We start from the raw sequence: 8,503 nt of genomic DNA on the forward strand, positions 1-8,503 counted from the left end.
AAAACTAAACAACTATCTATATCTCATGGTGGTCAACAATTTATGGTTTCTCCTGCAGGAAATGGGTCTGGGTGATCCTCACCGTATAACCTACGGTTGGCAAAGCTGCCTTGTACAAGGGAAAAATACCTATACCATTCTAAGGTTTAAACAGGGTTTTGATCGTTGTCTCTCTACTATAGGTAAGTCACTCAGATTTACCATCCCATATATCAAGGCGAATAATAAGAGTAAGTCGGTATGGTGATCAATCCATCCCGCACCCAAATCATTACCTTGTATACGGTTTTGGCGAATCTCGCATTGTAACACTCGGTCATCCTCACAAGCATTGCAGAATTTCTCTCGTCGACGAACCAAGTTCGGAATAATCCATTGATTCTGCAAGCTAGACAAACATCTATCGTTCCTTCACCACTCTCAGGTTTTGCGTAAACTCCTATAAAATCTTCTGTCGACAAAGGTATATCCACTTCCAGGGTTTTTCCTTCAGCAAGAATGTGCTTGCTTCTTGGCAGGTCCTGGGGCCTGTGGGTTATGGCCCATCTCATCACTTGTAGTCCTTGAACTTATCATCGGGCAACTGATCATTGTTCCAACTTCCTAGTATTCTTAAATCCATCCAATTGTATTGTCTTCCTTCCTTCTATTGGCACCAAACTAAAACGTGATTACTCAAACTCATCATGGAATTTCCATTGATCCATATTTCCAACATCATGCCTCCTTTATATCCAATAGTACTTCATCTCTTCATCCTCGTGGGGTATCCCTCATACCGAGATAAAAACTTATACTTATGAAGTCCATATTCCACTTCGTGGAACATCATTATCCTTTCCGCGGTCAAGCGTCCTTACAGGGGAATATTGGCCATCTCTGCATGGCACTTCTTCAACTGGGAAATGTGAAACACATCATGAACTCCTGACAGTCCTTCGGGTGACTCCAACTTGTTGGCCACTTCTCCCATACGCTCCAAGAGTCGGTATGGTCCTACAAATCTCGGGGCTAACTTTCCCTTAACTCCAATTCATTTAACTCCTTGTAGAGGGGACACATGAAGACATGCTCTGTCTCCAATTTCATAGACTACCTCCTTGCGTTTTTAAGTCTGCATAACTCTTCTGCCTGGACTGAGATACCTTCAGTCTATCTCGAATCAACTTAACATTCTCTTCTGACTCCTTTGATCACCTTTGGTCCAAACAACCGTCGGTCTCCAACTTCATCCCACATACTCTTGGGGCATCACACTTATCGAGACAAAACTCGTATTCATTTTGTCCGAAATCCATTACAGGGTACTACCACCCTTAAAATGCACAAACCTTCCATAGACCATATTTCTCATATCCAAAAAGAATGGTCAAAATCCTTCTTCATAGAGTAACAACTCATAAAATCCATATCAGTACCAACGTTGCTACTTTATTCATTCTCCAATGATTACAATCTCTCGCTTTTCCATTACAAGTCTCAACTCAACACCTCAATATAAAAGAAAATGTTCTCACTTCTACTGCTCCATTTCTTTTGTTGCAAACTCAATTATCTAGCACAAGTTTCCTTCTCCTTGGGGCATTCTCTAGCAAAGTGCCCTGCTCCATTACAACTAAAACATATTACTTCTGACAAGTATCGAGGTTTCCTTGTGATTATATAGCCTACTTGGGTCCTTGGCTTCCTTTTTGGGCAATTGCTGAGGTAGTGCCCTGACTCCTTGCACCTATAACAGGTGACATGACTCAGATCCTTCCTGGAATCCAATCTACTTCTCTTTCTGGACTTTTCCATTCCAATCAGAGCTTCTATTTCCTGTGGGTCATATTCTACTTCCTCCGTCGGGAATTCTACTAGATCCCCATTCAAACAATTTTGGGAGATGTGTCCTTCTTCTCCACATGAATAGCATGACTTGGTGCAGGGTTTAATTGGCTCTTCTTTGGGTGTGTCCTCCACATCTTCCTTCATCACAGGTTCTTCTAAACTTTCCATAAGGGCTCCTCTCTTTGCTTCTTTCTTCTGCTGGATGGTTCTTTGTACCATGGGGTAAATGTGACACTGAGCAGGGTAGTGGGTAGTCCCTTCACACAAGAAACAAGTGATCTGCCTAGTTGGGCATTCTTCAGCTGGGTGACTTCCTTCACAATTAGGGCATTCATCCTTGTGTTCTTTATGGTTGTGTCCTATTTCTCCACAAAGCTTGCATGCACAAGTTTTTTTTCATATCCTTTCCATAAGGCTTCAATTTCTGGGACACAAACTGAGACTTTAGCAAAGTCAACTTAAATTCTTTCCAAGTGGTTACTCCTTGCCATCCATTGATGGTTTGGTACATCCTCCACCAAGTAGCAGCACCTCTTTCAAAGCATTGAAGAGCATGCTGGGCCATATCCTTTCCGACTATAGGGTTGTTCTCCATATGATCCTCCATGTTCTGAATCCATCGGTCTGTCTCCAATTGACTCATTGGTCCCAAAAATACAAGCTCATCTCCATTCATCCTCTATTGGGTCCATGGGTTTGAGGTGAGATAAGAGAGATAGAGAGGGATGCACACAATACAAACAAAAGTTTTGAAAAGACAGATTTTTGTTGTGGCTGTCGAAAAACATCAAACAAATGACAGCTCACAAACGTCGCATCTAACGTAGGTATATAACAGGGGTTTGGTCTTCTAAGGTCAATAAATCTTCAACGTCTCCAAACTCTTCAAGCCTTGTTCATGCCTCCAATGGCTTCTTCCGATCATGCTTGTCTTTCTCAAGTTCTTTTGCCAGATCAATCTCTGTTGACGTGAAATCTCTCGTGACATCCTTTAATATTCCGGAGTTGCATTTCAAACTTCTGGTTTCAACATCCTTCACATGAACCATGGTCATACTGTCCTTTAGTTCTTGACAATTCTCCGGTATCTCGAGGTTGTAGCTCCTCCAGCTTGTCTACTCTCATCTTCAGGATCCTGAGTTCCTCATGAAATACTTCCTTCAAATAAATATCCTGTTTTGTATGCTCGAATAGCTCATGTAACAACTAGGGTTGTCTGTATCTTCCATGTTAGGCGGGTTATTCTCAAGAGGAGTGGACTCCGCTCCTCACTCACGAGATAAATGGCTGGTCACCGGGATGCCCAGTCCCATGCTTTATGCAAACTAAATCAAAATAATTGCAAACAAAACTCCCCCTGGGACTCTTGTTAGTTTGAGGCACTCGTTGTTTTGAGCAAGCCATGGATTGATGCTTGTGGTGGAAGGGGGAGTATAAACTTTACCATTCTGTTTGGGAACCGCCTATAATGTGTCTAGCATGGAAGATATCACCATCTCTTGGTTGTTATGTTGACAATGAAAGTATACCGCTCAAAATATTATTCACCTCTTTTTCAAAACCGAGCTCTGGCACCTCTACAAATCCCTTCTTCCCTCTGTGAAGGGCCTATCTATTTACTTTTATGCTGAGTCATCATCCTCTTATTAAAAAGCACCATTTGGAGAGCACTGCTGTCATTTGCATTCATTATTGTTAGTTTACTTGAGTATGACTTGACTGGATCTCTTTTACCATGAATTACAATGTCTAGTCAGTCCTTGGTCTTTAAAGGTGCTCTACATTTATGTTGCGGTCTCAGAAAGGGCTAGCGAGATACCATCCTGTTATATCATATTATGATTGTTTTGAGGAAGTGTTGTCATCCGAGTTTTATTATTATGGCTCGCTAGTTGATTATGCTATTGATATGAGTAAACTTGAGACCTATGTGTTATTGCAAATGTTGTTAGTTATAATCTTTGCTGAAAACTTGAATGCTGGCTTTACATATTTACAACAACAAGAGCAAACAGAGTTTGTAAAAGTTTTTCTTTATCACTTTCACTTTGTCAACTGAATTGCTTGAGGACAAGCAAAGGTTTAAGCATGGGGGAGTTGATACGTCTCCAACGTATCTACTTTTCCAAACACTTTTTCCCTTGTTTTGGACTCTAACTTGCATGATTTGAATGGAACTAACCCGGACTGATGCTGTTTTCAGAAGAATTACCATGGTGTTATTTATGTGCAGGAGCAAACGTTCTCGGAATGACCTGAAACTTCATGGAGACACTTTTCAGAAAATAAGAAAAATACCTACCAAAGATGAAGGACAGGGGGGCCACCATCTCTCCAGGAGGGTGGGGGGTGCGCCCCCCTACCTCGTGGGCCCCCTGTTACGTCTCCGACTCCAACTCCACCTCCATATATTGTGTTTCGATGAGAAAAAAATCAGAGAGTAGAAATCATCGCGTTTTATGATATGGAGCCGCCGCCAAGCCTCGTGAGGCTGATCTGGAGTCTGTTCGGGGCTCGGGAGAGGGGAATCCGTCGCCATCGTCATCATCAACCATCCTCCATCACCAATTTCATGATTCTCACCGCCGCGCGTGAGTAATTCCATCGTAGGCTTGCTGGACGGTGATGGGTTGGATGGGATCTATCATGTAATCGAGTTAGTTTTGTTAGGGTTTGATCCCTAGTTTCCACTACGTTCTGAGATTGATGTTGCTATGACTTTGCTATGCTTAATGCTTGTCACTAGGGCCCGAGTTTCCACTATCTTTTGCTATCATTACCACTACTATCATATTACTTTGCTACTAAACACTTTGCTACAGATATTAAGTTTCCAGCTGTGGTTGAATTGACAACTCAGCTGCTAATACTTGAGAATATTCTTCGGCTCCCCTTGTGTCGAATCAATAAATTTGGGTTGAATACTCTACCCTCGAAAACTGTTGCGATCCCCTATACTTGTGGGTTATCAGCCGGCGTCGCCAGCGTCAACCACGACGCCTTCATCTACCACGACCACTACCCCGTCGTCGTCAGAAGTGAAGGCCCTGACCAGCGCATCCACATTGTCTTCAACCCATCGCGCCAGATCGCCTCGGATGGCTTCCGGTATGGGAGAAATGGCGGCGTCAAAATCAAAGTTGGGGTCGATGTTCCGGAGGTGGCTGAAGACGCGGGAGAACGCGCGCCCGAGCAGACTGCGGCTCCTCTCCTCAACAAGTTGGCGAGCCCTCTCGGAACGGTTCTGCAGGCGCTTCACCGCATTCCCGAAGAAGTGGAGGTGGTTGGCGTAGTTGTTTGCATGTGTATGAGGAGCATTCTCATCGCAGATATGGCCTAGGGCAGTGTTGGCCCTGTTCCTGAGGTCCTCGAGCACGGGGGCATGCACACGCTCCAACGTCTGCCACTCAAGCACTTTGTCCCTGTTCTGCCGCACGACGGACTCGGCGTCGGCGACCCGCTGCCGAAGAGAGAGCAGCACGGCGCGGGATGAAACCAGCTCAGCCTGCGCTGAGGCCAGGGCTGATGAGGTGGCCTCCTCGCGCCGCTCCACCTCGACCAGCCGGGACTTGAGGGCAGCAGTCCTACCAGCGTCCCCATCTTCCACGAGCTTCAGCTTCAGGTTGTGCCTGCTCTCGAGATCCGCGCGAGCCTTGGCCACACGCGGTCGACCACCTCCTGGTCCCTGACCTCATGCGCGCCGACGTCGTCCTCCGCATGAGCAACCTGGTGCTCCCTCGTCTCCAGCCATTCGAGTTCAAGGCTGCGCTCCATGGCTTCTAGCGCCAGCACCTCCTCGCACTTCCAGATCTCTTCCTCCTCGGCGGGCGACCACCTCAACGACGCTAGAACAGCCCTGCGCGCCTCCACCTGCTTCCACGTACGTTTCTCCGCGGCCTCGCAACGGCGGTCAGCTTCCCGAGCCTCCTCCAGAGCTCGGGAGCAGGCCTCACGGGAGGCCGCAAGAGAAGCCTCGTCCTTCTTGTTGTCCAGCTCGCACTGGTGGTGCCCAAGGTTGATGGCCACCTTCAGCTTGTGCCACTCCTCCGCCAACCGAAGACCCTCGGACTCGAGGTGCGCGTCGACACCCTCAAGTTCTTCACCGAGTCGGTTCATCGCGCCCATCGCCTCTTGGAATAGCTTGTGACGAACAACGCTCCGCTCGTGCTCGAACTCAAGTGCACGGCTCATCTCGCCCTCCGCTACAGGGGCTGTGGGTGACGCCTAACGCGGTACATCCCCTCTTAGCAGGGGGCAGGGGGCTTGCGCTACCCCAGGCGCCGGCTGGGTCTCGCGAGGGGCCCAAACTAAATGGGGCCCGCTACTTGAAGAGGACCCCAGGATCAAAGCTAGCCAGCCGCCGGTAGTGATCAGGGGAGGAGGCCTTGGCACACTTGCCGCGCTCCGAGCCAGGCCGCGAAGGAAGGACGGCGAAGGTGCAAGCTCAAGATGCCCTGATGACGGGCCAACTCCGGCGGTGGACCCCGCGCCATGGGCGGCACATGAGCCTGCGACGCTCAAGCTTGGCGTGTGCAACGGGACGAGAGGGAGCTACTTCTCAGGAGATTTTACGGCCTTGGCAGAAGGGGTCTTGAGGGGACGATCGTCAAGAAGGAAGGCGGCACACAAAAGATCACCAAGATAAAGTACTTACTCGTCAATGGTGATATATTTCCTCCATTTCAACGGCCCGAAGGTGCCGCTACCGCAGCTTGGGGACCCCTTTCTCTTGCGGAGTTCTGCGAAGTCCACGCACAGCCGGCCGAAGCACTAGACATGGAGGCCGATGCGAGGCGTGGCTGGAGAAGTGCTCGGAGGGGCAACCTCAGAAGCGCTAGGCTGAGGGGAGCTAGCCGGCTCTACCTCGAAGTGACTTGCCGAGGCCTCAGGAGCCCCAGCTGCGGGAGATGCGGGCTGCACCGCCCCTTCAACCGCCGCCCCAGGGCAAGAGTAACAGGACCCCGAGGTCGATGCTTCGGGAGCCCTGGGCGGCATCAGCATCTCGGCACCGTCACTATCGGCCCCCAGTGGTGCACGCCCCCCTGCACCAACACTTGGGTCGAGCTCTGCGCCAGCATTGAGGAAAGGAACCACGACGATGGGGTTCTCGTGGGGCCCCATGAGACCAACTGGGCGCAACCCCCACTCGTCGTAGGAGGGCATCTGCTCCGCGAAGGACATCTTGTTCGAGCAGCGGTACAAGACACAACTCTTCCTCGACAAGTCGTCCGGCAATGGGACGCCCGTCAGGACCTCAAACATCGTTCGCCGCGCCTCATGGGGGAGCTTAGACTCCTAAAGTCTCATGTGGTCCTGGCTGCTAAGCAAGGCCCACATTGGCCGGGAGTGGCGCTAAAGCGGAGCAATTCAGCGCCTGACGAACGCCCTCACCACCATAGGCGTAGTCACGCCAAGGTCTTTGAGCCATCTCAACCTCAGCCTGACGGGGACAAGGCAAGGATCGGCGAGCCTCCGGTGGCACCAGCCGGAGTTAGGAATGGCGGGCTCAGACTGAGAAGAGAGCAGGGGACTGAGCACTCCGGCATCAACAAACACCCACCGTGTCCGGAACCCTCTCGCGGATGGTGGAAGCTCAAAGTCAATCCCATCGCCAGCCGTCGCCGCCACGGCCTGAAAGCTCAGGCACCCGGAGCTCTGCCTAGGATCAATCAGGTGCAGCGAGAAGAAGTGGCAGAGAAGAGCCACGAAAGCAGCAATGCCGACCATGGCCTCGCAAACGAAGGCAAAGACGGCAAGTAGGGTCACGGATTAGGGATCAAGGTGTAGCATGTGGATCTGGTAATGGGAAAGCACTGTGTTGAGGAAGGAGGAGAAAGGAGGGACCAAGCCGGCCCAGAGGGCGTCGATGAAGAAGGGGACCTCAGTGGCCGTTCAGTCAATGCGAGCACGGGAAGCAGGCCAAGCCACCATCTCTCCCCGCTCGTTGAAGCTAGATGCGAGCATGGGACGCACCTTGCCCGTGGCCTCATCGTTGAGCACCCGCGATCGGCCTCCTGCGGGCTCAGTGGCCGGGGGTGCACTAGTCGAAGACAGAGGCTTCTTCCCTTTATCCGCTTGCGTCGGCACCATGGCGATGGGGCAAGCAGAGCTAAGGTCAGATTGGAAAGAGGAGCAGAGTCTTGGGGAAGCAGAGGAATTGGAGGAGAATGGCGCAAGCGATGGAAGAATAACCGTGTACACCACGGTGGCCGTTTAGCCAGGCGGGTATCAAGGCAGCATGGTGAAGCAGAGACGCCCACGTCCAATCAACCGCCACGCGCCGACCGAGGCTGCAGGCTATTGGGGCCCGCGGTGCTCCGCACTTGACCCTTGGCTTCGCCTTGAAGCCAAGCCTGAGCGCGCCTTGGGCCCGGGGGCTACTGTCGGTGTTCCGGGAACGGGGGTCCTTAGAGTTGCCTGCCTGCGGCCCATGGCGTGGCTTTGCTGGCAGGCCTGTATGTCCCATCTTCATCAACAATGAATCAAGACCCTCATGAGGGGCCAAGCCTTGCGAGGCGGACGACACAAGACCTCCTCGGGAGCAGCCTCATCAGGACGGCTCGTGAGGGGCGGAGAGTTCAAGGTAGGGCAAACCTCGTGAGGTTCTCGTGACGCAAGCCATGACGATCGAGACCAGGCAGGCGCCAGCACGCACATCATCCATATTTCCTAT

This window comes from Triticum urartu, chromosome 2 (assembly GCF_003073215.2).
Source record: "Triticum urartu cultivar G1812 chromosome 2, Tu2.1, whole genome shotgun sequence".
Lineage (NCBI taxonomy): Eukaryota > Viridiplantae > Streptophyta > Magnoliopsida > Poales > Poaceae > Triticum > Triticum urartu.